This window comes from Danio rerio, chromosome 4 (genome assembly GCF_052040795.2).
Source record: "Danio rerio strain M-AB ecotype USA chromosome 4, GRCz13ab, whole genome shotgun sequence".
Lineage (NCBI taxonomy): Eukaryota > Metazoa > Chordata > Actinopteri > Cypriniformes > Danionidae > Danio > Danio rerio.
The window spans coordinates 20,385,288-20,410,194 of NC_141024.2; the positions used below are offsets into that span (position 1 = coordinate 20,385,288).

The window sequence follows — 24,907 nt, forward strand, 5'->3', positions numbered from 1 at the left end:
CAAACCTGCTTACAGTTGTCAAGCAATATGTAAGTGTGAACTCTTGAAATTCATATTTTTAATAGAAAGCTTAACAATATTATATTTGTGCATATACATTAGATTAGTCAGTACTGAAGCCAAATCTGGAACTTATCTAACAAAATAACTTACGATAATGGTCCAAAAACTAAGTACATCCGAATTCATGTGTTATAGAAAAATATTAAATACAAATTTTAAAAAGAGGAAAAATCAAGAGTTGAAATTTTGTAGGTTGTAATTCTTTTTTTTTTTTTTTTGCAATATTTTGCTTGAATTGAATAAAATTACCTTTCAATTTCTAAATATGTTTGGTGACTAAATTATTATTTTAATAAATATATCTGTTTAATAAATCTGTTTTGTTTAAATGCACTAAAATACATTGCCTATATTCACTGAGAAATGGATGAAAATATTCATTTTCAAAATGAGGTGTGCTCATTTATGTTGAGCACTGTAATCCTAATAAATATTGAGTACATGCTAAAATATAAAAACACTCATTTAATTGTTTCACAATATATAGTTTTTCTTACTGCATTGTTAAAATAAAATGCAAATAAATGCAGATATGTTTATATATACAGTATATGAACAATATACAAGACAAATAATACATATATATTTTGCAGCCTTGCAACATTCAAATTCCACAAATTCACACCACCATCCAATAAATAGACCGTTTTGGGGGATGTCAACAATGATCCTGACGTATTTCCTGCTTCACATTTTTTATTTCTATAAGTTCCGAGAATCCCAAAACTACACACACTGATGAATAATTTTATGAAAGCTGTTTTACCGTCAAGTTATGATTAAATCCCTTCTTGTTACTTTTACGAAAAAGTTTGACAATAGGCAGGAAATGCTCATTGACCAACAACATCCATTTATTGAAATGCTCTCTAAGTAAGTGAGCAAGTAAGTAAATAAGTAAGTAAATAAGTAGGTAAGTAAAAAAGTAAGCAAGTAGGCAAGTAAGTAAATAAGTAAGTAGGTAAGTAAGTAAGCAAATAAGTTAGTAAACAAATAAGTAAATAAGTAAACAAAAAAGTAAATAAATAAACAAATAAGTAACTAAATACATAAGTAAACAAATAAGTAGGTAAATAATTAAGTAAGTAAAAAGTTGAATTAAGATATATTTACCTAATGTTACGCCCCGTGTGGCTCGGAGGATGAAAAAGGGCTTAACATAATTATGACAACCCAATATTTTAAGAATTCCTCTGAGATGTTAGCTGCTATGAATCAACACAGACAACGACGTGGCAAAAAAAACTGATTCGCTTTATTACAATAAAGATAAAGAAGTGAATATTTAAATCACCCAAAGTATATTTACAAATATGTACAATAAAACAAAATACAAATGCAAAAAGTAAACAAAAATACCTGATGGAGGGAAGGAGAATAAGCGGTGCCAAATCAAAGAAAATAACAAATTAAACACCCGCTAACTAATCCCTCCCCCACCTCTAAATAACTAAAGAGAAATATGTAAATAAGAAAAAAAACATCTTCAGCGTCACACGCCCCTTACTCAACTGCACTGACTGGAACAAACATACATATGGTAGCACCCGCCTCTAACCTAGTGGAATAACAAAAAAAATCTACTACTTGTGTGTAAAATGTAAGTCACGTGACAAACTTCATATTTCAAACTGTCTTCCAAAGACAGTGTGGAAAACACTTCCATAGCTTTCCCAACTAATCTGCATTGCAACAGCAATGTCCACACTTCTTTTGGCCAGCTCAACGAAGCAGCAATTCTCTCAAACACACAAAAATAACTGTCCACTTCCATTTCTCTAAATAATGGCACTAATGAAATGTTTTTACTTACATTAAACGTAGAGTTAGTCGAAACACATTGTGCTGTTGGTTTACCAGCCGAGTCAGAAGCAGGCGGGCCAGTAGAGACAGTATATATATATATATATATATATATATATATATATATATATATATATATATATATATATATATATATATATATATATATATATATATATATATATATATATATATATAATTAGCACACAGAAATGAATTGCTGTGAAGGTATTATGTTTTTATGGTAATGAACTAAAAGTCTCACTAATTTTACTACATCCAACAAAAAGAGCTTCAGAACCAATAATCATTAACACCCAGACCTTTCTAACTCAAAAATACTTACATTACTATCCCAGTGTTCTAATTTAAAGGTTCTTTATGTGACACAAATGATGTGATAGCAGCATCACAAAGATCTAGGCCTACTTTATTAGTCATTATTTCAACAATCAGTCCTAATGATGTAATATAGAGATCATCTTTAATCCTCAGACACATTTTTTTTCCTTTGAGCTTGACCTGCATTCAGCCTTTACTCCAGTTTCTCTGCCTCCGAGAAAAGTCCTCAGTGACTAAAGTAAATTTAGATAGCGGCTCAGGTCTAGTCCAGGTCTTCTCAACTGATTAGGTTAATAACAGTATAATGGCATCATTTTTTAAATCTGGTCTGTACTAGAAACTCACTGTACGCCTAATTTCCCTCGGGAGCTTTCACATGCCATTCCTGAAACTTGTCCTGGAGCCTTTATTTTTTAATGTTTCTTTATTTCTTCACTTTTTTTCCATTGGCCTTGAAATGAGATTGAAGATTAGGAGTTCATGATGTCAAATTAAATCTTGATAACCAGGGGAGCGAAAGCATATTAAGAAATTCTCATTTGATGCTCGCTGCCGTACATCATACTATATGAGGTGAAGAAACTTTGATCAAATAAACAGCGGTTGGTTTGTCAGATTGTTGGCGGCTTATAATGAAGCTTTTTATGGCGCTTCATGGGTTTTGTGGAGAACTCATGTGGAGCAGACAACAAGCAAAGTCACTAAGCAGGAAGAAAAGTGGATAAAACAGTCCTGCTGACCCTTATAACTGTCAATAAGCATTTTAAAATCATATTTTATGACAAAGACAGGTCAATTCTTGCAGCAAAAGAGCTATATCAGTCATTTATATACAACTATCACCATGCATCCTTCAAAAACAACCATTTTATTTAATTAATAAATAAATATTTGAACAATTATATGATTTTTTTAAGTACAACAAAGAAGCTGTAAAAACAATTCTTAAAATAACTATTTATAAAAACGAACAATTTAAAATAATGTCACATAATACAAATTATAAAATAGAAAATAAAAACAACATACATAATTAAACAACTGAAAAATATAAGAAAATATTTAATAATTTAATGAATGACAAGCTGTAATGGTTTGAACATTTAAAGCATGAGTAAGGGCATTTCCACAGTTTCAATGCATATTTTCTATGATATTTGTATACATATTTTACATTAGACATGTTGCTTAAGCTAAGTGAAATAAAATGTGTGTAAGTGGAAATACAAAAATGACTAACTCTAAACACTAATAAACAAATAAAGAAATTACTAAACGTATACTATTTTTAGACTTTTATTTTTAAACCTAAAGCAATACAAAAAGTACTAACATGAATTGTTTTCTGCCATTTGTAAGTAAGACAAATGCATCTTTATAACTAATGGGAAAAAATGACAATCTCATGCTGTGTTCATGTACTGTAGTACAGTCCTCCTGGTTTGCTAGGTCTGCACCATAAATTAACTATGAAATAATATAGATTTAATCCTCGTTAGTTAAGTTTAGTTTAGTTTAGTTTAGTTATTGTACAGTAAACTATCAGGATTATCACTTAAAGGAATAGTTCACCTAAAAATTTAATTCTTTATAACATTTATTTTTTCTTCTGTTGAAAACAAACTAGGTTATTAGGGAAATATTGAAGTCCCAATAAACTAGAAGCTGCGATCATAATTCTTTTCATAATGTGATGCATTTCCTACAGAAACAGAATTTTAAATAAGCAAACAGTGGATGTGGCTTGTTTTTTCTACCACAAGCTGAATGGACGTCATTCAGAAAGATCGTTAAATGAAGTTTCACAAACTAATTTCGAGAGGAGCACGTGATATGATTGATTGCAGCTGGCCACTCATCTACACTCATTGGCTAGCTAATCGGATTAATCCAAACTCACTATAAGTAACCTAGCTAAGATCTACTCCCTTACCTTCGTTTTCTGAAGAAACCCCCCATCCACCCCTTCTCCTCCTTTCCTCTTTTGCCGAGGGGAGCTCTCGAGAACACCTGACCTCGTACTCCCCTCACATGCTTTATGGACCTGGCGGGAGCCCTGGGCTCAACTATCTCCGAGCTCAGGGTTCTCTCCCGGGACAGCATGCTAAACCTGCTAACTTGCTAACAAGTTGTCAAACAGTATCTAAGTGTGAACTCTTGAAAGGGGTTTTAGAAGAGTTATTACAACCGAACAAACTTCTCCTTCTCACCATTTCTAACTGACAGTTGGAGCAGTGTTAGCCATGCTCATTACCTCAAAATCACGCAATCTGATAAATTAACTGAAAGAAAAAAGGAAGTGCATTTTCAGATTTCAATTAAACATTAGAAAGACAAACTTTTTTTTTTCTTAATGACATGCACAAAACTATCAATGTGAGCTAACAAAATCATATGGTTAGTTTTGATTTCATGTGGACTTCAATTTTAAAAATTATTAAAAATCTAATTCAAACAAGTTTTTCTCCATTTTATATGGATCTCAATAGCCAGGTTTAAAATCCTAATATAAAGTGAATCTTTGCAAAATATTTACGAATCCCAAATGTGAGTTAGATGTGTTTACATCAAGCTGCTTGAGCAGCCAACTGTAGTATTGGTAACCTAGCAACCGTAAACAAGAAAAGCATAATGGAGTCACATGAGTATTTGCTAATGCAAATCCATTTCCATCTCCTACTGTTTGCATGAATTAAATCCAAAACTTAAAAAAAGAGATTAAAGAGAAATAAAGATATTTTTTTATTAAAATTTGGTATTTCTATTCCTCGTTTCTCTTGCGATACTTCAAAATGAGAATTAACACAGGGTGATGGAAACCCAGCTATCCAGCTTTTAACATCTTCGAATTATTTACTTTTCTGTTCAGCAGAAGAAGAAAAAAACTTATTAGAAACACTTGAGGATGAGTACATTTTAGGAGGATCTATTCCTTTAAATATAATCACTATTATACCTAACCCAACTCCAAATATCAGAGTTTAAACTCAACCCCTTGAGTAATTACAATTTGCCCTTGTTGTGTCATTCCAGTGACCTTCACATGATCTCTCAGAATGACTTGAAGGCAGCATTAAAACGCTTCTTCACACTGGGAAGAAGAGAAGAGCATCGGTTTGATATCAGCACTGCCACAGTAATGATATCAGAAGAGCAAAAATGCCACAGAGCTAATTAAAGCCAACATAAGCGCTTATTGCATAATCTTGAGAGCGCTTTGAAGACTTTTTATGCTGTAGGCACAAAACATAGTGGAATTTAAGAGTTGTGTGATGTAAAAAGATCCACCGAAGTATATTGGCCATTATATTAAGTCTAAAAATACAGTGTTTGTAATGACTTGCTCCTGCAGGGAAAATGAGCGCACAAATGTAACGAACGCATGGCTAGATGATGAGAGCTCTCGTCCATTTCAGACATCCCACAATCACCCATTGACCTCAGGCTCTGTGTACTGTGGTCTTGGTCTCATTAGGACCGGAGTGTGTGTTTGTCTTAAAGTGTACAATCTAGACAAGAGCTCAAACCACACAGCAAATACTGCATAATAATCTCGGACTGACCTTGATTATCACTAACATTTACCGTAGAAGAAGCCTCAATCAGAGGGCTATGAAGGCTATATTTACACTAGTATTGTTTTGAAGGACACTAGATTTACCTTGGTTACACCTGGTATTCAAACCACTCCTGCTTTTTTTAAAACAAAACAAACAGTGCATTCCAAATGGAACATACCACCCCCTGAATGGAACACAGGACTCAAACTAATCATGGCCACCATATTGAATTGTCCTTACAACTTCCACTTTGAAGACTCACTCTGAATGAATCTTTTGAATCTGTGATTTGTTGACTGATGACTCACCTAGATTGGATAATTTCAATCAGTGAATTGTTAACTAGAGACTCACTCTAAATGGATCATTTGAATCAGTGAGTTGTTAATGGGGACTCACTCTGAATGGATCATTTGAATCGGTGAGGTATTTAATGGAAACTTGTTGTAAATAGATTATTTAAATCAGTGAGTTGTTCAGTGGAAACCTACTCTAAATTGACTATTTGAATCAGTGAGTTGATAACTACAGACTTACTCAGAACCGATCATATTTAAAACTGAGGTGTTAAGTGGAGACTCCCTCTGAATGGTTCATTTAAATCAGTGATGTGTTAACCGGAAACTTACTCTCAACAGATCATTTGAATCAGCAAGTTGTAGAGTGAAGACTCACTCTAAATGGATAATTTGAATCGGTGATGTTTTAACTGAAAACGGACTCTGAACAGACCATTTTAATCAGTGAGTTGTTGACTGGAGACAAAAGATTCAAAGTAGGTCGGCACACTGCCACTTTAGCTCTCAAAAAATTTTATTAGTCATAATTACAAAAACACTACGTTTCGACCGACATGGTCTTCATCAGGTAAAGCGTTGCAAATGGAAGTCCTCCAGAAATAGACAAACAGCTCTACACAACACCTGCAGTCAATTATCACAATCAGCTAACAAGCCGGTAAACAGGAACAATTGCATACAATAATATACATCTTAAACAATGTGAAAAACATGAATACAATTACAAACAGACATTTAAAATACAAATACAAATTCTCACTATATAATTCCTCGGAGACAGTATTCTATAGGCTAGATAGATATAGCACATCACACCTGCACAAAATTACATCACTCAAACAAAGCCAGTAGACCTAGGGGCAAAAAACATTATGTACATATTTAGTATACAACAATTCATTCATTCATTCTCATGTCAGCTTAGTCCCTTTACCAATCCGGGGTCGCCACAACAGAATGAACCGCCAACCAATCCAGCAAGTCTCTACGCAGCGGATGCCCTTCCAACCGCAACCCATCTCCGGGAAAAGTATACAACAATATAGAATGCACAAACACTTACAAAAAAGATTTTAAATCAAAATCTAAATTCAAACCTCTCGGGGATAAAGTGTTTAGTGTGTAAATGTAAAACGCTTCCCTCTGTAATAAAAGTCTGTCAACATCGCCTCCCCTTCTCGGCACCTTCACTTGTTCAATGCCAATATATCGCAAAGTCGCAAGGTTATGTTTCAATGCATTAAAATGAACGGCGATAGGATTTCGTTGATCGTTTAATCGTATATTACTTCTGTGTTCAGCAATTCGTGTTTTTAAACACCGTCTTGTTTTACCTATATAGGCTAAACCACAAGGACATTTAATCATATAGATCACATTTTTTGTGTTGCATGAAATCACACCTTTAATCTTTAATTGTTTACCTGAATGTGGATGACTAAAAAACTGACATTTAGTTGTAAAGTTACACTGTGCGCATTGACCACATCTATAGTTACCTTCAGGGACTGAGAAAGGATTATCCGACCGATCGGAACCTTGATCTGCTCTCACTATCATTTGTCGCACATTAGGAGCTCGTTTAAAAACAATTCGTGGAGGATCTTTACAACAGTGTCTCATAACAGGGTCTGAATTTAATATATGCCAATGTCTACGTACTATATTTGCAAACTCATTACTTAAAGCCGAATATTGAATAATACAAGAAATCCGTGTGTTAGTAGGTTTTAGTGTTTTTCGAACCAAGGCTTCTTTTTGATCCATATTTTCGAAACGGGCCGCAGCTTCCTTAATCCATTTTGTAGAATAACCTCTATCATAAAAACGTTGACATAATTCCTTACGTTGTTTTTCAAACGTTTCCGTATCACTACAGATCCGTCGAATTCTTTTAAACTGACTAATTGGCAAACTTTTCTTTAATTTAGTGGGATGGAAACTCAGACCATGTAAAAATGTATTTTTATCAGTAGGCTTTCTATATAAATCTGTCACCAATTTACTCCCATCTTTTATTATCAGCAAGTCTAAAAAACTCACTTGCGAGGGGTTGAACTCAATAGTAAATTTAAGATGTTCACTAGTGTGGTTTAAAAATTGCTGAAAAACAAGCAAATCATTTTCTGAGCCACACCAAATCATGAAAATATCATCTATATATCGCCGCCACAGAAGAATATTAGACAAATATGAATTAACTGTTGGATTAAAAACATATTCATGTTCAAAAAAGCCCATATACAAATTCGCATAATTAGGAGCCATAGTGCTTCCCATTGCAGTACCTTTAATTTGTAGAAAATAGTCATCTTTGTACATGAAATAGTTTTTTGTAAGCACTAATTTAGTTAATTCTTTAAGACATTCGATAGTAGGTTTCTTATCACTTAAAAACTCGCGTAGAAAAAAATCAATAGCTTGTATACCGCCATCATGTGGAATGTTGGTATATAACGATTCCACATCTAAGGTAACCAGTAATGTTGGAATTTGCGGAAGTGAGACAGACTGTAATATTTTAATCATATCCTGTGAGTCCTGTACAAAAGAGGGAAGACTTTGAACATGAGGTTTTAAAAATGAATCAACAAAGACTGAAATTTTCTCAATTAGAGAGCCCATACCAGCAATAATGGGTCTTCCAGGAGGTTTAGCCAAATTTTTATGTATTTTAGGTAGAATATATATTACCGGTGTGATTGGATAATCAACTTTTAAAAACTCAAATTCTTTGTTGGTCACATCTCCTCTTAGAAGAAAAGTTTGTAAAGAGTCATAAATTTCTTTTTTAAAATTATTCGTAGGATCACCTCTTAGTTTAGTATAGAAAGATTGATTTTGAAGTTGTCGATAAATTTCTTGATCGTAATATTGAGTATCCATCACCACAATTGAGCCCCCCTTATCCGCCGGTTTAATAACCACAGATTTATCATTCTTTATATCGTGCAAAGCATTCCTTTGAGCTACAGGCATATTGTTAAAAACAGTATATTCGCGTTTTTTGTTGAGAACTTGTCCCACATCTCTTTCAACCAATCTGCAATACGTCTCAACAGAAAAGTTTTTGTTTTTAGGAGGCATAAAAGTCGATTTTTTATGAAAAGCTGACTGGTTGACTGGAGACTCACTCTGAATGATTAATTATAATCAGTGAGTTGTAACTGGAGACTCACTCAGAATGGATCATTTCAATCAGTGAGTTGTTAATTGTGGACTCAATGATTCAAGTAATCAATTCAGAGTGAGATGTTATTTGGAGACTCACTCTGAATGGATCATTTCAATCAGTGAGTTGTTAATTGTAGACTCAATGATTCAAATAATCAATTCAGAGTGAGATGTTAATTGGAGACTCACTCTGAATGGTTCAGTTGAATCAGCGAGTTGTTAACTGGAGACTTTTGTTGACTCGTAAACATATTAGTTCAATTCACAAACTAATTAATTGGTGCAATTTGTCAACTGGTATAACAGGTTAACTGATAAAATTTATCTTGTCCACAAATTAAACACTGCTAACTCACATTATGAACCGGAGACAACTTAGTACAAACATATGCTGCTCACGTCAAGATTAACCCTTTCATTCACACAAAACCTCACAAAAAGCAACAGGAATTCAAAGAAAGCTAGTTAAAAACAGGGTTATACATGCCCTCTGGCTGGCCTAGTTGCATGACTAATTATAGTAATAATTAAATAATATACATGTGGATTGTCCTTTGATGAGGACATCTTAACATTAAAGCTGTGAAACTCGCAAAACGTGCAAGTCCCCTTAAAATCAAAATAACTTTTTGGTGGGTCTCAGTGTTAATGCGTAAAGTTTCAGATAGACTTTTACAAAAAGTATGTTTGATGAAAAAATGTCTTGTAAGGTCATGAATAGATTAAAATGAGTTAATGAATGAATGAATGAATGAAAGAATGAAAGAATGAATGAGTCAATCAATCAACCAACCAACCAACCATCCAACCTACCTACCTACCTACCAACCTACCAACCAACCAACAAACCAACCAACAAAACCAATCTGTCAACACATCAGAACAAAATAACATAAAAAATTTAACATTTGATCAAAATAACCTGTCATTTTAAGATTGTAAGGGCACTATTTTGATATCAAAACTAAAAAAAAATGAATTCATTTCACATCATTAGTGTAGGTAATGGAAAAAAGTTATAACAGATTTAGAGCATTTTAAATGGTTTCAAACACCACTTATCATGTACAGCATTTAAGCGCTTTGACCTAAAACAAGTGACATAACATGATAAGATAAACACGGTTAATTTATTCATTATGCAAATGAAAAAGCTTCAGCATAACTATTGTGACTACAAATGTAACTAAACACTGAGAAAATAATCTCAGAAAAAAATTATTACCTGATGACCATATTTTGACAAAAACACACAAAGAAAACTATTTGAGGAAAAGTATAATTATAAAATATAAAATAATAATACAGCACATTTTAGGAATAGTTTTAACAAAACAAATATATTTTTTGTATATATTTGAAAATAAAAAATGACCAAAATTGTTAGAACATTGTTTTAGAAATGTATGTTTATTCTAGTCCTAAAGCCTTTCCTTCTAAAAGTAACATGACTGTCAAAATCAAAAAATAGATGAACTTTATCAATCTATTCATTTATCAAATGAAAATCTAAAGATGAAATATGTTTTTACAATTGCTGAATTGTCTATATTGTGAGTGTATTTCTAAATTCTTCAAATGTGGCTCAACATCATGGGAAAAATTAACTTCTCTCAGTATTTCTAGATTTACTTCAATCCTCAAAATGGCTACAAACAGCACATGAAGACACAGTTGAGGTAATCTAGTATTCACACTTCTCAGCACAGAGTAAACCACAATTATAAACTAAAGTCTACAATCCTTATATTGCTCATCATGTTCAGTCTGGCAAAGGCTGATGGGAAATGGAGCCATGTTGGCTTGTGGCAGAGTAAACTGTTCTGACTTGCCAGAGTGCAACAGAAGCCATTTTGGCTCAAGGTGGGCTGAGTGTGATGTTTGTTGCGGATCCACCACCTGTCACTCTTCCAAGGCCAATGAGAATAAAATGGAGACCAGAGCTACTCTTGAACATACTGAAGAACAGCCTGAAGACCACAGATCTGAGCCCTAGCTCTACAACAAGCATTTAAATGGATGCTAAAGCTGTGGCTGAGTGTGTGTGGATTGTAAGGGCCAAATGTCCCCATCAGTATAGCAAAAACCATATACAGTTGAAGTTTCTGTTTAACGAAGATTTTTTCAACACATTTCTAAACATAATAGTTTTAATAACTTATTTCTAATAACTTTCTAATAAATTTATTTTATCTTTGCCATGATGACAGTACATAATATTTTACTAGATATTTTTAAAGACACCTCTATACAGCTTAAAGTGACATTTAAATGCTTAACTAGGTAACTAGGCAGGTTTGGGTAACTAGGCAAGTTATTGTATAACAATGGTTTGTTCTGTACACAGTTTGTTTTTAAGCAAAAAATTGCTTAAAGGGGCTATTAATTTTGTCCTTAAAATGGTGTTTAAAAAATCAATAACTGTTTTTTTTTCTAGCCAAAATAAAACAAATAAGACTTACTCCAGAAGAAAAAAATATTATCAGACATGCTGTGAAAATGTCCTTGCTCTGTTAAACGTAATTTGGGAAATATTTAAAAAGGAAAAAAATTGAAAGGGGGGCGAATAATTCTGACTTCAACTGTATATTGACCCTGTTTTTGGTCCCCATGAGAAAAATGAGTCATAAATCAAACAGACTGGAGTATTGTGTTGGTTTTAAAATATATAGTCTGTAAATTGTACAAATACGTGCAACTATATGTATATAACAACATATATATATGTCTGCACTTTTAAATCAGGCCAAAAGAAAACAACAAAAAATACTAAATGTCAAAAAAAAGACAACACAAAGCAAACAAACAAAACAAACCACCAAATGTCCCACAACACAAAGCAAATTGAAAACTAAAGTTTAAAAATAAAATGCATACCATAAACAAGCTACACCAGAAACATATTTATGTAAGACGTGCATAACTATTTTATTTGCAAAAGAATAGATTTAAATAGATTTTTTTTATAATCATGTTTATTTATATATATATAGAAAATTTCTTCATTGTCTAAACTCTTTTCATCTGAAAATGATCTCAAAGGTTTTTTCTTGAGATCCAGAAAAATCTATGCTCACATTTGAAGATTCTGGAATTAAATTTGAAATGTTAATAATACTATAAGAAACTTCAGCAAGCTGTTTCACCACTGTCCACTGTCCATATTAATTTAAATTCACATATAGCACACACATACACAAACACCTCAGTTATGTACAATATACAGCAGTCATACAGTAAACATGTATCCATAAGTCTCTTCACTCTTTGTCTCACTAAAATAATGAAAAAAAAAACAAAACAATGAATCAACTATAAGATCACAGACGCTCGTAACATCCCATTAAAGCTCAGGCTGTTTAAACAGAAGTTCGGTCCCGCTGTGGGTGGACAGTACTGTAATTACACAGCTCTGCATTGCTTTAGATGAGAGAAAAGCACTGCCAGCTCTCACTACTGCTTCATTACGCCTCATAGCAGCTTGCTGGAGTTTGCAGGAACTTTGCTTGTGCCTTCTGTCATTTGTTTCCTATCAAATTTGCTGTTTGGAGACAGGTGGTATACGGCTAAGTTTAGCAGCGCCTGTGTGTTTAGCCAAGATACAGTAGCAAAGCATTGACAGCGAATAGAATCTGATTTTGCTTTTATGGTAGTAAAACTGAAACAGAGAACAGTCAAGTGTTCAAAAATCAATCAGTCAATCAGTCAGTTAAATATCATATTGTATAGGTATACACAGTGTTGGGTGTCATGCATTACAAGTAACTTTTTATGTGTTTTTTTTAATGTAGATGTAGGTCATAAAGTACATTATTAATTGCAGAGCTCCTGTATAAAAAAGAAGAAAAAACACAAGTTCTGAAAGAGATCAAGCCTCAGCCAGATCAGAAAAAGTAACGCAAAAGTAACTCAAAAGTAACTAAGTTAAACTAAAAGTAACCATAAAAGGTAACTAAGTAATGCAACTACTTTCTTTTTTGGCGGTAACTCAATATTATAATGCATTACTTTCTAAAGTAACTTTTCCCAACACTGGTTATACTATACTTACACTATGGTTACTGCCAGTGCTTAATTTGAGCCGGATCCTGCCGGATCCTGTTTTTGAAAATGTCAGATATTCGTGTTTTGCATTCTAGTCACAGTAGTCACCATATACAAGTCACATTTAACAATTGGGCCTCAACAATATTTTCAGCCAATCGGCTTTCTTATGTTTACAATCACTCTCATTGGTTGGTGATTGTTTCGCACGCAGTGAGCAGTAAAAATAAACGATGACATAGCGGCCAACCTAAATAATATTTGTATTTTCAAAATGACAAAGAGGATGTCACACACACACACACACACGCACACACACACATATATATATATATATATTTATTTATTTATTTATATATATATATATATATATATATATATATATATATATTTTTTTTTTTTTTTTTTTTTTATTACGAGTAAATCTGATAATGAGCCTGATTAAAAGAGATCTTGAGAAGTGAAACTGCTCAAATGGATCAGGATAGCAAGAGACAAAAGCAAAGTGATCTTAAGTCAGCCAAAAAACGTTACAGAAGAAGGACTGTGGACTCTTCTTGAAAATTAGACGGAGTGAGTCATTTAATTATTTGTTTTTCACTTGGCACAAAAGTGAAGTGAGCTGAATAGTGATTTTTCATACGATTTACATTTATGTGTTTTTATTATCCATGACTGACCTTTAACGTTATATGGCACAAAATAATTAAAGACAGATCAGAAATGTGATGCTCTTTTTTTTTTGCACTATCACAGTTTAATGACATCATGTTTCAGGAGAACTAAAATTGTGTGGTGGATGTCGGTCAGGGTAACTTTTATTTCCTGGTTTTGTTCAGCACTGAACATGATACGCATCTTGACAGACAGTATCTCAAAAGAAAGCCTCTGCAGTAACCAAACCTTCATCAGAAGAATTAATATAAAGGTCAGATTAGCCTTTGCTGATGAGTATGTTGTGTGGACAGAATGCAAAGTAATGAAAGCATGTTTAGTTTGGTTGGGTGAGGTCCAATTGGAAACATGTTCGTGGTCAAACTGAAGAAGGACTGAACCCAAAGTGTGTAAATCAGCGGATGGTGGAAGAAAAGCCAAGGTTTGGATATTCTAAGAGACATTCATTAATTCGGCTTAGTATCTTTATTTATCAGGGGTCGCCACAGCGGAATAAACCGCCAACTTATCCAGCATATGTTTTTTTATGCAGCGGATGCCCTTCCAGCCACAACCCAGTACTGAGAATCTGACAGACATCACATAAAAAACATACAAAAAGAGGATTTTCTTAGTTGATTCACAGTCATTTCTGCAGATTACTCAGTTCATTTATTTGTCATGCTATATTGCTGACATCCGTTTGTCCTCTGAGAGGCTCTTGGATGCTTATGGGTTTTGTAGGCTGACGTCATACCCTTCCTCCGTCCTTCAAGACCTCACTCTACACCACCATTACATTGAGTGACTAATTCAGTACATTTCCCAAGGTGCACTTCTCCTTCCTACAATCTAATCAGTCAGTCTAGACTTTCACAGTAATTGAGTAAGACTACAACCAGCTTTGGGATGAAGAAATAAAGAAAATGTAAAACATTGTTATATAGTGTGTGCTAATATTATTATTATTATTAAGTTCACAATTTTTAAATTTGAAATGCATGCCATTAATAAACCATTAACTCAGACTATTAGCTCAATAAAATACTAATTATGTGTTTATTTATCATTTGTACAAGGTAGTAGCTAGGTTTAGGTATTGGATAGGATTAGGGAGGTAGAATAGGATGTATCTTTAAAAGTACTAATAAACAGTAAATATCTTTAAAACTAATTGTTAAAATAAACAGTTAAAACAAACGGTTAAATAGTGTACATTATTATTATTAAAATTATTTTATTATTATTATTGCTTGATAATTATATGTATAATAAACATAATAAATAATATATATGTCACGATCACCAGCGATTAGGGATGTAACAGTATCAGAATTTCACGGTACTGTAATACCTCGGTATGAATGTCACGGTACGGTATTTATTGAATCATTTACAGGAAAAACAAAACTTATGAAAATACTCCAAAAAAGTGCCAAAAGTGTCAATGACATATAAATTAGCCATCTATCTGTAAGCTTTGAAACACTAACTTCAATTTTTAATAACAAAAAATTATTAAACCATGTAAAAAAATAAAGTTTCAATTTAGTATTGTTGAAAACTCATCACATTCAACATTTAATCACTCATTCACTTAGATAGAGATGGGCTTTAAGGAAAATTATCTTATAACTATAATCTGGTAAAAGCTGGTATCTCTGGGTATTTACAATGTCCCCTGCAACAGAAAAAACCCTCTCCTTTGGGACTGAGGTTTCTGGGACAGAGAGATATGACTTGGCCCAGGTTGACCGCAGTGGGTAACGTTGTGCATTGTCTTTCCCCCACTTGAGAGGACAAACCATGACTGAGATAGAGGTCTCATGTCTGCATCAATCTGAACAGTGTGCTGTGTTTCTGCAGTCCCCATGACTGATTATTAGTCGTATTCCCCAACTTGCAGGCACGTGCACACACAGGGCTCAACTTGTGCAGTGCACATGCCCTTTTTAGTCTTGGATAGAAAGTGCCCTTCCAAAATGATCAAAAGTGCCCCCGCGACGCGACACACGCTCCGTCCCGCCCTTCAGTAGGCGCGCGACAACAACGCTCTTGAGTATGCGCGCTCAACCCCCCTCTCTGCTTTAAGCAGGTCGCACACCAGAAGCGCCGCGCCGCGACACGGCGCGCACATGACATGACATGACGCGCACATTCGAAGGATATTTAACATGAAACTAATCAGATGGCGCTCTGTGGCGCGGCTGAAAAATGAACTGCGTCCTGAGCCGTCGCCGGGCGCCGCCGACAGCCGCCGACTTGCGGTGCCGGTGTGTGTATCCTGATAGAAACCTATGTTTAGAATTCTAAAATACATGGCGCTGCGTGTCGCCGAGCTGCGCTTCTGGTGTGCGACCTGCTTTACAGTACGTGCGCGGCGACAACACCCGCTTTAGGTTTCGATCATCTCCAGCTCTTTTTCATCCCCGCTACTAGAAGCACACTCCATTTCCGCATTACTGGATCTGTAGTGACAACAGACCGCAAAGGATTATGGCCACGCCTGGGCTGATGGGAAATGTAGTTTCAGCTACCTCCCGTTCGCTTCATTCGCCTGAGCAAATTTTCTCAGAAAACCTATAGTTTTACCGAGTCATACGACTACGGTAATATCTAAAAAAATTAATATTGCGGTATGACGGTATTTACAATACCGTTACATCCCTACCAGTGATCTAACCCTAATTCATTGCAGGAGAACATTCACATTCACATGGACTACAATTCTGTCTCCACATGAACTACAAGTCCTGTCATGCACCACACACACACCTGTTCCAAGTCTCATTTGATTACACCTGAAGCTGCACTTGTACTGATTACACTCACATATATTCGGCTCATTTTGAAACTCTCATTGCTGAGTCTTGTTAGGTTTACACCCTGTGACATTAAAAAGAGTTCTCTGGTATAATTTCTACGAGTTTTGACCCTTGCTTTGTTCTACTGTTTATCCTGTTTGCTGCCTGTAACGACCAGCTGCCTGTTACCTGACAATGCCTCCGGATTTCTTAGCTTGTAACCATTTGCACTTTGGACTTTGTTTTATAGTATAGCATTGCTTTGGGAGCAGTTAAATAAAGCTGACATTTACTCTCCATCAACAGAAACAGAAAGCACTCGAGTAACAAGAAAGAGCCGGAAGTTGGTAATGCCTTAAAAAAGACCCCATCCTCTCATTGGTCAAAAGTAATTGCACCCCTTTCCTCACTGTACATCAATGTAACCATACAAAATAAATCCAATGCTTTTAACATGTTAACCTGAAGCTCTTCACCGCACATCATGAAGAGAAGGACAGATCGGATAAGAAACGATTGCAATGAGAGAGGAGAAAAGAGGCTGCTGGAGATAAATTTGGTGTGTAGAGTATTGGCCCTTGAGAGACTGCAATCTAGTTTCCAGGAGCTCTAATGATATTTAGCTGTCTATGAATCAGCGACTGAACTGCCTGGTGCTGTTTTATCTGCCGTATCAAAGAGAGAGCAAACAAACAGCCTTCCTTTCCATCTGTTCTTTCCCTTTTGATGGATGCAAGTGGCTCTGTGTCCCTCTTGTCTGTCCCGCTTTTCATTTTGCACCCTCTTTTGATGCAGCATTTAGCAGTTGGGCTCTCAGATCACTTTGAAAGCGACTCTTTCTTTCATAAAAACAGAGAAGCAGATACTTTGAATTGCCATACATTCACATTGGCTTTAATCCAGGACTAGAAGAGCAGCTCACAAAAGACAAAACTATAAGGTTTTATTGACTCACTCCTGGCACAAAAGGAACGTAAAGAAACAAAGCTCATTTTAATTGCTTATAAAAGCAAAAGGCAGATAAAAAAAAATCTAATAGGCCCTACTATACTCCAGTGGAGAGTCCACTAGAAACCAGTGTAAATCAAGTAGTGTAATTTATGTAACTGTGTCTATGTGGACTGTGCTAAATGAATCACCAACAGGTTCAATTTCAGTCTGGTTTGGTAAGAAGTAGACCACTAAATAGGGTGTAGATCAGGCTTGGTTTCATGTGTACAGGCCCCTTGTCATGAAATTAATTCATTAAATGTAGTTTGTATCCACAGTCTAACAATAATCACCAAAAATATTTTGAAACTATTATGAATGGACAAACAAATAAACAAAAGAGCAATCAAAAATAATGAATAAATGATTATAAAACACTTGCTAAAATTATGAGTTGTATTTACTGATTTGAAATATCTGTTTGAGCTTAATTTTGCAAATCATAAAATCTGTTGTTGCAAGTACATTTTGTTGCATATTGCAGATGATAAATCCACTAGAGGGCACTGTCCACATTTTTGCAAATCCTAAATGTGATACTTAAAGTTAATTTTATTGTATTTTCAGATACACATCTGAAGCCTTCCTTTACACATCCATGAGACGTTGAAATACATGTATGCAAATTTTGTAGGGATGCTCTGATCAATGTGCTAGAGATCTGTACAATCACATTTTATGACTTGAACATTACTCAACAGTCTCGCCAATCTCACGAACCGATCACAAGTGTTTGTTTACAATTTTACAACGGCTCCCAACACAGCAGCTAAAATATATACAGATGTGGTGCCACCTCTGTTTATACAGTTTATTGGCACGACTATAATTGTTTGGGTCATACTGCTCCATATCATTCACTTTATCTATAAACTGCAGTCAAATGTATATTTAAGTACGCTTTTATGTTGTGAATTTATATTTATTATACATTTAAGGCATATACTGCATCTTGCGGTACCCTGAATAATTGAGTTTAACAAAAACGATCAACAATACCAATGTTACCATTGTCAGGCCAAAAACGTAAAAATTATACTTAAAAATACAGATAGCATGTAAACGTATCTGGACAAAATTGAAAAAACTAAATTGAGTAAATGTAAAAAAAAAGGATGTATATTAAAAGAAGTATTACAAATTTTAGAAGTTAGCTATATATATATATATATATATATATATATATATATATATATATATATATATATATATATATATATATATATATATATATATATATATATATATATATATATATATATATATATATATATATATATATATATATATATATATATATATATATATATAAGGATAGAATTGAGTTATTGTTTCATCACAATTAATCTTCTACTACATACAGTACAATGTGAAATATATTGTTTAGAAACATTGACACACTAGGTTTGGTTAAAAGGGACAAACTAAACAAAAGCCAAGGTCAAATTGTTCGTTCTTGACATAATTTAAAAAAATTACAATGGTCAAGAAAATCACTAATTATTTTACAACTGAATGCAAGCCATTTGTGACCCTGGACCACAAAATCAGTCAATAAGCGTTTCATTTTAAAAATTAAGATTAATATATCACAGAAAAGCGAAATAAATAAATACGTTTTACATTAATGTATGGGTTTTGTTTTTTACAATTGGACAATAGTTAGTCAAGATTACTTAAAAATTTGAAATCAAGGTTTCAAAAAATCACTTTTGAAGTCAACCAAGTTCCAAATCCAATATTAGGTTTTAATATACAGATTGTATTACAAAAATACATGATAAGAAACATGTTTACATAGGACAAGATCTGTACGTAATAATAATTTCTGTCACAAAAATAAAAATCTATCACTTTGACAAAGACACAGTGTATCCTTGCTTATTCTCATAAAACACCAGTGAAACAACACTGGTTTTGTGCTCCAGGGTAACATTTCTTTTTTATTATTAATATTATGTACAATTAATGGAAGTGTCAGGATAAAAAAAGCCACAAAACAATGTCCAAAAACAGCTGGTTAGCAAGAAATGGAATAGGAAGAAAGCAGAGATTGAATAGCTCACGCTAGCAGGCTGAATTGCTATAATTGAAATAGTGAAGAAAGGGCTAGATGAGAGACATTTCTGCTGTTTGTGTGTTTTGACTGACGTTAAAGCAAACACGGTCTCCATCAGCAGCACCTTCAGTTTCCAGCATCCCGGCCTCACATCAAGCAACCCTCCGCTAACTCACATCGACCGCGCAGACAGCTGATGACGGATGCCTCCAAATTAAAGACACCCACTGATCAACTTAACCGAGCTGCCAATCAATCCATCAGTCTAATCCGAGCACAGCGGCCCACAGTCACGTTTGGCCTCCGGATCAGTCAGAGACGATCCAGCAGATATTGATCTGGACAAGACGTGATCTGTGGCCAGAGGGGTCACTCCCAAAACAAAAGGAGGAACATGAACAGCAAGATACAGTATGCTCACTGATGTAACGCACCTGCGCTTGAAGAGGCTCTACAAGAAGCCATTTTCTTAAAGGAATAGTTCATCGAAAAATTTTAATTCTGTCATCAATTACCCCTCCACTTGAGTTTTTTTTTATTCAGTTGAACACAAAAGAAGATATTTTGAAAAACTGTAACCACTGATTTCATTGAGAACTTGTTTTTCCTATGCCAATAGTTCAACATATCTCCTTTTTTGTTAAACAAAAGGAATGAACTAATTTACACTAAAACAATGCTGGGTTCAAAACTGTTCTTGCTAGTTTTTACAAATTTAAGTGGACTGAACATAAAACAATCAAGTTGTCACACAAAAAAACTGAAGAATTGTGTTGTTTTAGCTCATTTTAAAAAGCAGTTTAAACAACAAACACCATTTTTTTAGAGTGTACATTATTTATTTCTGTTTATATTTTACATATAAAATAAACACCATAGTAGTGGTCCTTATGCATGGATCATTATGTGTTCGGCTCATTTTATTGATCCGTAACGTTAGATTATGTATTTTATAAATTAATTGTTTATATGGATTATTGTTAACTGTAAATTCATGAATGGAAAAGGTTGGTTTGTTGATAGAACACATCGAACCATTGTATATCTCTTGTGTTATCTGATGGAGCAACAGCACGTCTCTTAGAGTATGTCTCCATGATTTAAAGGCACCCTCTGAAAACTGCATTTCAACTGTGGCTCCTGCTTGACTATAATCCCAACTCGACATTGCAGATCTTGCAATGTAACTATTGTGGATGAGCACATTGTGATATCAATGCTGAAACGATATATCAATATATCGCACCACAGACGATTAAGACTCAGAAATGATTAAAAAAAGTTATTTTATTTACAAAAACACACTTAATACAGAAACAGAAACATGAAACTCATGACAAACCCAAGCACATGGATCACGGTACAACATAACATCATTTGACACAACACAGACTACCCAGACATGTAACAGCCCAAGTCCATTCTCATGAGCTGAGTAATATTACTCCGCCTGTGCAGCCATGGTACAGCAGCACAGTTTCTTGACTACTATGCCAGAATGTGAGTATAATTCCTAGCAATGTCGATCTAGAAAATAAAAACTTTTGAAAATGTGTAAAATGAGCCTGTCACAAAAATGTGGAACATTCCTTTAAGCAGTAAAATCGAGTTAGCTTAATGCAAATAAACTCGAAAAATTAAGAAATGCGACTGACATTAAAGGAACAGTTTACTTTTATTTTTGGAAAACAGGCAGATTTTACAACTCTCTAGAGGTTAAGAGTTGAGTTATCCATTTTTGAATCCATTCAGCTGATCTTAGGAGTCTGGCAGGAGCACTTTTAGCTTAGCTTAGCATAGATCATTGAATCGGATTAGACCATTAGCATCTTGTTTAAAAAAATCTAAAGAGTTTCAATAATTTTGCTATTTAAAGCTGGACTTCTGTAATTACATCGTCTACTAAGACTGACGGCAAATAAAAAGTTGCTATTTTCAAGTCTGATACTAACCTCTCATTCTGAAATAATAATCAAGGTACTTTTCCATCGCACCATGGCTGCCGCAGAAGCAATCATATAACACACATTATATGAGACTTCAGTTTAACCAACATTTTACCAATTTCAAACTTCAGCTCCACTTCAGTGTTCCCCAACAACAACAACATTTACTATCTGAATTAGCAGCTTTTAATGAATTCAATTTAATGCATTTGCTTCTTGATTCACTGCAGTAGCCAAACCTGATGTACTTGTGAGTCGCCTAATTATAGTCAGGAAGTGCAAGGAAATTGACTAACACAACTTGAATGAGTCACGCAAATCCTTTTATTTATTTATTTCTCCAGGAAGACGAGAGAAAAAGCAAGCGGTGTTGTTATCTGTGTTTGTGCTAGTGAAAAACACTTTTTTTTAGCCAGGGTAACATGAGGACAGTGTCCAGTCTGTGCTTTTGTGACTGGAGGTATAGACAACGTGCCTAAAATAAACACACAAATGGACAGGAAAGCGAAGAGCCAAGCTGTCTTCACGCCACAGCCGACTATTACAGATCTAATGACCTAAGAGCAGTTATTTCCATCATATGAAGCACACCGATGCTTCCATATCCATTAAAACAAGAGCACTTAATTCAGACCAATTAAGCATGACAGAGGAGACGAAAAAAGGAAAGGACGGCGAGAAAGAGAGAAAGCGAGCGAAAGGTCAATACTTTCATTTAGTCATCAGGGTGAGCTGTCAGCCATGTGTTTAATGCTCGGCAATAAAAGCAGCTCCACACAGTCGGCCATATTCAGGAGCAAAAGTTCAACTTTTATAACACTAGCTGAACCATGCAATACACTCTATCTCTTCTCTCTTGGAGAAAATCAACCACCGCAATGATTATTTGGACATTTAGCACGAAAAAACATGCACCTGTTAATTTGGAGATTTTGGGCATGAGGTCCAGTGAAAATAAAATATCTCAAACAATCTTAAAATAAGATGAGAAGTGCTTATTTTTATGCACTTTTGTATATTTGTGTCTCAAATCAAATTCAAATAGTATTTTTGTCACATACACAGTTATACAACAGTGTGTCATTCAGTGAAATGTTTACAACCGCCAGAGAAAAATAAAATAGTATCAATAAGAATCTAAATTATGGAGTATAATAAGAAGTAAATCAGACAATTTTGGATTATATTATTCAATTGTTTACAGATTTCAATTGTAATAACACATATTTTTATTTTTAAGATTTCACAAGTTCAAAGTTTTATTCACATCTGTATTCTGACGTTTTTGTTCACAAATAATGTGGCTGATTATGTAAAATTTTATTCATTTAAAAACTGTGAACATTTGTCTTTTATTTATGGCTGTATTCTCTAAATTAAGGGGTTATAAAAAAAAAATTCACCAGATGCAATTTGTAAACATCTTTGACTCTAATATGGCACAAAAAAGTTGCATGCACTGCACTTTAACCAATTCATACCTAAAACAATACTGCCTACAACTATGTGTACACCTATTCATTATACATATTGCTGTCAACATTGCCAATTTTACATTGTGCTGTATTTTTTGGGAGTACGGTGTTGTATGTTTTTAATTTTGCACTGTCAGGAGCCAGCACCTAATGATTTTCACTCATCATAGCACACGTGCTGCTGATGATGTGACAATAAAAGTGATTTTGATTTTGAAAAGAAACAAACAACAATGTTAATTAATTAATTCATCCAATATTTAGATATTTGTGCTAGAAAAGCATGCATATTACCATCTATTACAGTACATTAAATAATGCCTCATTTACAACATAACATTATAGAAAACTATAATGTTATAAACTTTAGTCATAAAAAAGGGGTAATACTTAATAAGGTTGTATTAATAAATCTTAGTTAATGTATTTGCTAACATGACCAAACAATGAACAATACATTTTTTTACAGTATTTATTCATCTTTGTAGATGAATTAATGTACATTAATGTACATTTGTACATTAGTTAATGGAAATGAGAGAGAGAGAATTTTGGGTTTCTTGCCAGTTTAGCTTCGATGGCTATGTCATAGCAAAAAAAAAAAAAAAAAAAAAAAACACAGATCAGGTTTACCACATTTTATAAATAACACTTTCTATAATTATAAACATATTCTAACAATTAAAAGTCATAAACAGCAATAAAGAAATAACATAAAAATACATAATATGATAATGATGATGATGATGATGATGATGATGATGATGATAACATATATAAAATAAAAATCTAAAACAGTTTAAAGTTTACTTTTAATTAAAATTGTACAATTTTAGAAGGATTCACATTTAAAATTATTTCATTTAGAGTCTTAGTTTAAAATAGTTTTCTGACAACATTAAAAATAAGGCATTTCAAAAGAATATGTTTAACAGTGCGGTTCCAGCTGCAATATTGATATATTAGGGGTTCCTCTCCTTTGAGTAAGTGTTCATGGGTGAGTCTTGTGTGTCAAATATCTTCTGTAAACAATCTCATCATGTCTTGAGTTTAATTCTATTTTTTTGTAATTCTATTTCAGGCTTAATTTCAAAAAAGTTTTTTTTTGAGTACTGATCCCATTCTGCTAGCCATTTGTTAAGAATGTAACCTTTTATTGGTGGCTTTAAATATCAAGATGGGATTTTGCACTCCTTTATCTTTTCTTTAATGGAAATAAATGGATTTTAATAATGTGTTAGAAAATGTTGACGTGTGATTAATAAATGCTGTGCAAGTATTGTTTATTATTTATACCATAAATTCATACATTACCTAATGAAACCTTACTGTAAAGTGTGACCAAAAATTGTTTGCAATTCTTAATGTAATCAATCAACTAGAAACATTTTTTTTTCTGCAGTGTCTTGCCTTAATGTGAAACACTCTTGAAACATACAGTAGTTTACCGGTGTGTGTTGTACAGTTTATCATGGAAGAAACCCAAAAAGGCAGAGCATATCGACAAAATAATTAACTTTCAGCCCTGCCAACATGCAGGAGCCAGTTTTATCAAAGCTGGATCAATGCAAATCGATCCAAGCTGGATCTTGCTGTCAGATCTAATTTGCTAACAATATAAATTGTTGGAAGGGCTAAATGGAGAGAAACTCTGGCTATTTTTGGAACACTACACAGCTTAGGATACACTACAC

At 33.9% G+C, this 24,907-nt stretch overlaps 1 protein-coding gene across 24 annotated transcripts in view; it reads right to left on the minus strand.

Annotated features, from left to right (window-relative positions):
* The window catches only part of cacna2d1a (calcium voltage-gated channel auxiliary subunit alpha2delta 1a), a 135,172-nt gene that overhangs the window by 60,407 nt on the left and 49,858 nt on the right, over positions 1 to 24,907 (minus strand). The gene's annotated exons all lie outside the window — the stretch shown is intronic.